The sequence below is a fragment of the Eleginops maclovinus genome, chromosome 23 (genome assembly GCF_036324505.1).
Source record: "Eleginops maclovinus isolate JMC-PN-2008 ecotype Puerto Natales chromosome 23, JC_Emac_rtc_rv5, whole genome shotgun sequence".
Taxonomy (NCBI): domain Eukaryota; kingdom Metazoa; phylum Chordata; class Actinopteri; order Perciformes; family Eleginopidae; genus Eleginops; species Eleginops maclovinus.
In genome coordinates this window covers 14,866,302-14,875,213 of record NC_086371.1, presented here as the reverse complement: position 1 = coordinate 14,875,213, position 8,912 = coordinate 14,866,302, and positions in this window count along the sequence as shown.

Sequence of the window (8,912 nt, the reverse complement as noted above, 5' to 3'; positions counted from 1 at the left end):
AATAAGAAGAGAGGGGGAAAGGAGCAAAAGGGAAAGGGTAAAGACATGAACAGAAGATAGCAGAAAGAGAGAGAGAGAAAGACATAGAGGTAGAGGAGCAGCCAATTAAAACCAAAACAGGGGGAGTGAGAGTGTGATGGGGGAAAAATGCATACCAGGTCTGCTTTTTTCTGTCTGGCTGTTGACTTAGGCAGACAGAAGCAGTCATAAACAGGAAAGCCCAAAATGATTAAGCACCAGGCTGCTACTGGATGTCCCTGGACGCCCTCCCATCTCTTCAGAATAGGTTTGTTTCTTTGTTTTGCTTTTTTCCCAATTCAAGCCTTATTAAAATATAGCTCAACGTTTAGATCAATCCTTACTGAAACAAATAGATGACACTCTGTTGCAGCTACATTTTGGGCTTGAATTCAGCATTAAGGGAGAATCATGAATAGAAATCACCAGATTCATCATTAAAAATATCGACACAGGTTACCTATCGCTATCGTTTTTGCACACCAAAATGAATAAGTTCTTCAAATATTAGGTGTGGATAAAGTATGGATTTCAATAGTCAATAAATGCTCCTGTGTGATCCATTTTATGACTTACACAAGGGTACAAACAATAGTACTAACAAAGCCTTCATCACTGGCTATGACCCTGAGTTAAAGACAAATGAAGGAAGCACGGAAAGAGACAAACAAGTTGGTTGCCATGCAGATGTGTGTGGAGGTTGTGAGCACGCCAATCTGCCACTAATCAGCGCATCACCCAGACAACATCAATCCTGTTACAACGTTCACCGCCGACAGAGGGGCGAGAAGCCCTCCTGCTGGAAGGTGAGCCAAAAATAAATGATATTGATATTCATGCAATAAATACAAATATATGAACAAGTTTATAAGAGATTTTATTGCAGATCCGTGTGTGAAGTGTGTATACACGTGAGCACAGGCAGGTTCACACATAGTAAGGGGTAAAAAAGAAGTGCGAGTGCATTGGCTATTTATGGATAAGTGTGATGTGCAGAGCATAAAGCAGGGCATACCCACTTTATGCGGCAACAGCCTGAGCTAGCTTTTCCTCCAGGGGTGACATATGGTATGGAGTGCTATAGGGGGCAGAACAGGCTGTCAGTATGTGTGTGTTCCTGGAGTTATGTCCTTCAGTGCAGCCTGTAACATACATGACATACACAAGAGATAAACACGCAAAACGCAGTCTCATGTTCCAATAAACAAACACAATACGCGGAATTGTTGTACATGATGGCACGCTGAGTATTACATAATAAACTGCGCAATACAAGATACAAATGGAAGCAGGTACTGTTGTGTTACGTGAATATATCCAAACACTTTCAAATGTAATTCATTAGTACTTTAAAACTGCATTGCCCTATTTGTTTTGGTCACTTAAGGGCAGTAGAACAAGGTGAAAACAAATATGGACTGTATTTACATAATCACTAATTATTGCAAACAGACTAATCACTATTCATTATTAAAGGCATGTCTGGCTACCTGATAATTTCAAGTCCAATATTCACTCTCTTTTTAGCTGTTCACAAGGCAGCGGTTAACTTTGACTGTTAGTGCTGCTACAATGGCTTTATCAGATCTGTCTTTCCCTAATAACAATGATTGCAATAATGTTGACTAAATTAAAGCGGTAAAGCTTGGTCCATTAAACCTAAACGACGTGCTGAAAGACAACAAAGTCAAAAATCCTGCAGTCTTTTGTACAATCTCTGTGGTATTGACACTACAATAGACAACTTTGACATCATCAATTGAGCAATTGCTCTTGATCCAATTAGGAAGGCATGATTTACATACGTAAATCATGTTATCAAACTGTTATGCAGGAAAATATTCTTACTGAAATATAATCCATCAAGTTAGTGTGTACAGTCCCTTTGCCAACAGTACTGAATTCTGTTTTGATTCAGCTACTTAAAACCTTTGATGAGATTTTGAATGCAACCCACCAAAGTCGACACCCACACATCTGTGAGGGACAGTAGACAAGCATTGGAAGAAAGATGTGATCCTCCTCCCTGTGCTCTGTGAGATGAAAACAGCAGTCACCGAGCGCTTAAAGGGAGATTTTGTGTTCCTATTACCCACTGATAAAGTGATTAATACGCACTGTAAGAAAATTGGAAAATGTAGAAACATTGTCCTTGATGACCCGTTTGATTCAGATGTGTGAGTTTTGTTCAAAGCATCATTGGTGAAGCCTGAGTGCTGTTGTACCTCGTGTTATGTATAGACAGCTTTTCATGCTTCGTGGCGAGAGGGAAAGCAGGACAGTCTGGTCTGCTAATCAAGGACCATATTGGAGTGTGTCTGTGTTTGTGTCTGTTCTTGCCAAACACGTGGTGCGCACACACGCACGCGCACACACACACACACACACACACACACACACACACACACACACGGTCTGCAGATGTACCAAATGCGTAGCAGGCAAACACGCAAATGACATCATGGGTCATTTTTTGTCTCAAATACCTCAGATTTCTCAATAATAAGGAACACAGTTCGTGCCGGCGAAGAAAAGTATGTGTTGGAAGGGTGAGGCTGATGATAGCGGCTCAGTGGACATATGATCCGAGGAACTCTCATTTGCAAACATACCTGTCCTTGAATTCTCTGTTCCTTCACCACAGGTTTCCTTGGAAACCGGGGGAAGCAGGGAGGTTGTGTGTGTGTGCAGGAGAGAGAGACGATGGGAGAGTTTGCAGGTAAGAAAGTGTTTGCATCTTACAGAGCTCACTTCTTTTTTAACACCTGGTTGTTACCATTAAAAAAGCTTTTTTTTTTAATGGTAAAAGAATGCTTGAGCAGAGTAGACTTTGTACAAAGGCATATAGAGATTCAGTGGTTGATGGTGATTTGAAAAGTCTCTGCCAACAGTAAACAACTCCGGGGGAAGACCTTATGTGAACCATGTGTACAACTTTGCCCTTGACACCAAAGTCAAAGATCAAGCACATAAGCACCGGGCTCATTCTGAGGCAGCCCTCATCAGCCACAGCAATACCAATGATGTATTTACAAGCGTCAGACAGAGAGGTCCCCGTGCATTTTTAATGGAAGCTCTGTTTGAAATTTTGAACAAGCTCAAACTGATTCATGATTTTTTAATGGGGCCTGTGGAAGCTTCCAGAATTGCTGATTGTTTCCCCCACAATAAGCAAACATTTACAGCGGGGGGACGGAAAAAATGGGCCATGGCTCAAATTTCTTTCATTTTCTCCCCAACAACATACATTTTAAGTATCTAATATCCTGTCCAGTCTGTGTTGCTGTTATTTTATGTAACTTGATGACATTTTGTAGAAAAGTCATTCTGAAGAGCTTCTCCCCGCTTGATTTATAATGTGTTACCAGCTTCAACATGCCTGACCATGACTTTGGACTTGGAGGCCCAAAGGGAGAAAAAAAAACCAATGGTGTTAACATTCACATGAGGTCATCATGAGGTCATTCACATGAGGTCAAAAAGATATGTAACAAACTGAATATAAGGTCCATTTACTGCTGTTCATCCCTTGGCTCCAGTGCTCATATCTCAGGTATGGCTGTTGTCAACCAAAGGAAATCTTGGTCCACAGGAATTATACCTTCTCTTTAAAGTCAACTGGTCGATGGGCAAAAATACACAGCGACTTCTCTGAGTCTTCACCAGGTTTGGTGCCATCATGCTGTTACATAGACCTTCACTAACACCTGCGCTCACTAAATGCATCTGGAAACCCGTGCTACAGTTTGAGGCAGTCATTTTGTGCTTATGTTTGGGTTAATAACTTAGTGAACTTAAGAAGTGCTTGTTGGTAGTTTTAGTTTTGGGGAACCAAACTAGCTTTTTCACTCAACTCTACATTTATACGATAACGTGGTATAACTAATTTCCACAATCTAATTCTCTTTAACCCAAACAAACAAATGGATTCAACATCTAGCTTTAAAAGTTTTGGGAGGTAGTTTTTGTATAACTTTTGGGGGAAGTGCTGGCAAGTCCTAATTTTTTATTTACTATTTATAAAACACTGCTGCTATTTGTTAGCTTGTCAGTTAATTAAAAAAGAAGGGATAGGATAAGGTTAGTCCTATAGGTTTTTTTTAAGACAGGCTATGTACATTCCATCCATCCATCCATCTTCTCCCGCTTGTCCGTCAGGGTCGCGGAGGTAACAGCTCCAGCAGAGAGCCCCAAACTTTCCTTTCCCTGGCCACATCAACCAGCTCTGACTGGCGGATTCCAAGGCACTCCCAGGCCAGCGAAGAGATATAATCCCTCCACCTGGTCCTAGGTCTACCCCTCGGTCTCTTCCCAGATGGACGTGCCTGGAACACCTCCCTCAGGGAGGTGCCCAGGTGGCATCCTCACTAGGAGCCCGAACCACCTCAACTGGCTCCTTTCAACGCGAAGGAGCAGCGGTTCTACTCCGAGTCCCTCCCGGATGACTGAACTTCTCTCCTTATCCCTAAGGGAGATGCCAGCCACCCTGCGGAGAAATCCCATTTCGGCCGCTTGTATCCGCGATCTCGTTCTTTCAGTCATGACCCATCCTTCATGCCCATAGGTGAGGGTAGGAACAAAGATGGCCCGGTAGACAGAGAACTTTGCCTACCGATCCAGTGAGTGCTGAAGGTCACAGACCGATGAAGCCATTAGGACCGCATCATCTGCAAAAAGCCTTGGTGCAGTCATTAGCCCACCGAACTGCAGACCCCCTCCCCCACGACTACGCCTCGAAATACTGTCCATGAATATCACAAACAGGATTGGTGACAAAGCTATGTACCTTCCATTTGACTTTATTCAAGAAAAGTTCAACGTTATTAGTTAGTGAGATAGAGAGATAGCTCAGGTTGGAGTTAACACGAACTTGAGAGGCATCAGTACTAACTTCCCTCTATTTCTCAGTCACTATATGCATGTTAAAAACAAACTGACAATGTAAAATATCCTTTTGCGTAATTCATGTTACAGTGACAGATGCTACATGTTCTTTGTGAGAGTGTGTGTTTTGAAGCAGGGAGAGTAAACTTCTTCTTGCCAGTAAGCTGGTTCAACAATCTGCGTGTCCAGGACGAGCCTGCCTGTGAGCAGAAGGTAACTTTCACAACAAGCCCTTCTGGTTTGTGTCCCATAACAGAGAATTCCTGCTGTTCTTCAAGTGCTCTGCTTATGTCGCTGAACAATTCACATTCAATCGTTCCGGAATGAAAATCAACAACAGCTATGCACAAAAGGCCACAATTAATATCAGCAGGGAAAACTTAAAGACTGCTCTCAGTTTTTGTCAACACAGGATTAGACATATCGGATAGAAAAGACAATTTAAAAATAATCCATAAAGATCCTACTCCAGCGACCTCATCACCTTATTTAAATATTTGAGCGTCTCTGTAAATAGTCCATCTTAAACAGCTATGTAAGATAATCTCCAGCAGTCAAATGCAATTCAGCAGAAGGATTTCATGGTCCTCCTTTGCTTTGTAAAATGTTGATTTAAAATTGTCCATAAGAACATTTGAGGATGACTTGAAGATTCAAAACTTTACTGGCTTTATCCAATATGTAACATATCATGAAACGGGGTTGCATCTACTGCTTCATGGAAATGTTTCAGGTGTCCATCTCTTCCATTTCCCCTCCCCCACGCTTAATTTATATTATAGGTGTAAAGCAGTCTCAGCCCAGCTAAAGGTCTCCTCCAAAACCCTCAGGGCCACAGCTCGCCCCGGCGTGCAATAATTTATGAAAGAAGTTGCCAGGCTTTACGAGACAGGAGTGCCAAGATTGTGATACCTTTATCTATTCCGGACACGGACTCTGACTGTCTAAAATATAGATCAAAGATTGTGGCTGGGGTATAGATTAAGAGAATGTAGCATAGAAAAGAGGATAAAAACTATAGTTCAGTTTAGTGTTAGTGCAGGAAACTGATGTTTGCAGGAATGTTTTTGTGTTAGTTAGTTAGTGACTTAACAGTGGTGTCATGATAATTTGACATTTAGGAGACATTATTACCTGCTTCACGTGTCAGCGTAAAGAAGACATTGAGCCTGCGGGGGGATCATTAGACCAGGGAAGAGCCACATCTATCTGCACTGTGTGAAGACAAGCAGCCTGACAGAGCTGAGATCTCTTCTCTGCCTCTCAATGTCACACTAACCCTCCTCTGTCCCTGGTGCATTTTCTTCCTCTTTTTGTGTCGTCTCCTTCTCTTAGTCTCCCCCATCCCTTTTAGTCGTGCTGTTTATTCACACAGCTCTCTCTCTCTTTCTTTGCATCCACAGTACATCCAAAGGAAAGCCACATGAGAGAACCTGGAACACTGTATGCTGAGAGCAGAGGCCAGGCACATCATTCAGCCCAGGCACATATTTGTTCTCTTTCCGTAGAGGAGGGCAGCGCTATTAGTCTGCTTAGAACCATCCATCATCCTCCGCTCTGACTCCGCGCTCGGTGGCATCTCTCTTTCAACTTTTTGGAGGTCAGAGGAACAGCGCCAGCCATCTCAGTGTTCATTTCTACCTGTGGCGGCGAGCCGCAGGCCTGAGCGCCGGCAGGAAGGAAACGGCTGCCATTTCTGCAAGAACAGGCATGGGGTCAAACTAATAGACTGGTTTCTGACAACAAACACTCAGGTGTCACCAGGCACAGGTTAAAGAGATGGCGGTACAGCGAGCACAGGTGCCCCAACTAGTTTTTTAACAGGAGGAGGTGGTTCAAAGGCTCTGGCTGCTTACACAACAGACATTTACCATCTCTCCACTGTCTGTCACTGTGTTACACAGCAGCGTGAGGAAATGTGGGTTTCTGGAGACTCTGTTACTTTCCACCAGCCTCTGCTGTGTTAATTTGCAGGTGTGCTATCCTTCATACCATCTGAAATGATGAAACACTCACCTGTAAGGTATGTTTTGGCTTAAATCGTATACAAAAGACAGCAAAACACTGCCTCTCAAAGCAGCTTATTACCAGCTAAAGAAACATCTGACACTTGGGACTGTAAAGGAAAATGAAGAGGGCGGGCATCACTTCCCAAGGAAGTTAATATAGCCATAAAGTGTCCATCTGTGAGTCTGCTGGGCTTCAAGGAATTCCAAACATGTTCATGCTCACCCACAGACGCACACACAAACAGCTGTGTTACATTCGCCATGAATGCAACTATCACATGAAGCCAAACAAAGAGAGATGAAATCACTCATCGATGCAGGCACGTTTCTGCAGCCAGAACCATTTTCCTGGTCTCATGACAACAGAGCCGTCATCTGATCTCTGCCACAGGACACAAAGGCGCTTTTCCCAGGATTCTCACGGGCTCACAAGCCAGCTGCATCATTATCTCTTCTCACCTCAGCTCTACCCCTCCTTCCGTCTCTTGCAATAGCTCTGACTCTCAGCAAATTACTCGTCAATCCCTCCTTGACAAAGCTGGTTTAACACATTGATAATGCCCTTCCCTTCACCCCGAGTGATGAAGAATACAGAACAACAACAACAATCTGTCGCTAACATTTCCCTTCACGCCATACCTGGGGTGGAGGGAGGCCAAACAGCAAGCCTAGTCTGGATCTTGTACACTCATCTTTGTAATGCTGGCTCTCCAGAGTTGGGCTCCGTTATGCTCAAGTCAACCACAGAATCACAGTGATTGGCAGGGCCCAGAGGGGAATGCGAGAACCACACTTGGCACCATCTTTTGCAAGCATACCATACATGTCTCATCAGTCATAAAAGTGGCAGTGGTATCCTGGATGCTAAGGGCTTGTCAAATGGCACTGAAGCAGAAGCTGATGCTTTTGATTTGAATAAGCGTGATTGACAGAATAGTAAGTCAAGCATTGATCTTATTTGTCGATGATCTAGTCTTGCTGTTAACCAAAATGTAATGAAATAATAATCAAGTTAGAAATGCTTGTTGCAAGCTGTGTGGTTCTGTTAGCATGGTGAATACAGGCAAAATGGATATTCTCATACACATGCTGGCAGGCAGACATGCACTTATTCACACACTTCGAGGACTGTTGCGGGACATAATGGGCAAAGCGAGATAAGAAGTGGTAAACGATAAAGCAACAAAGGCTGCATAATGAAATGAAGAAATAAAGCATTGACCGGCAATAGAGGCAGCTGTCAGTACCTCCGCTCTCAGATGTTGCTCTGGTCAATAGTGATCGATGTTGAGCGCCAAACGCCTTCCAACTTCACACACACACTCACTAGTTGATGTCTTCATTATACCAACGCAACTAATTTGTCTCTCTACTCCTAATTTCATGTCAAAGCTGTCATCAAATCCCAGTCTTTATTCATTTCCTATTCACATCACTGGAGCCCATTTAATACATTTGCCAGGCAGATATAGGACAATTTATCACAGATACAGATACGTTGGTGCCAGCGTATATCTTGGCCAATTAGTAAAACAACTATTGAGGTAAAGAAATAACAAAGATATGCATCTATATGCATGGAAAGAAAAAAGGAATATTGCCTTAATTATTGATAAATAATTCAAAACACTAAAAATGATAAAGATGAATTATTATTTGATATATTAGTCAACGGTACAAAGCTATCACAAATATCGATAAGATTGTTCTTTATAAAGTTTTCCCCACACCACTCAGTATAACTTTTGTTTCCATTTCAATTGGGAACACAGCACGAAAGTTAAAGATGCTCTTAGTGAGGTTTCACTGTAACTTAGGTTTGTGACGTAATAAAACACTGATTTTTCTACGTTGAGCCCCTCGTCAAAGATTATCAGGTGTTGTTACAAGCAATTTAAAGAGTAAGAGAATATTTTTTCTTCTATGATAACCCACGTTTCTGGTGCCAAGTAATGGATAAATAACAAAAAAATACATAAAGTAAAGGGAAATTGACTTTTG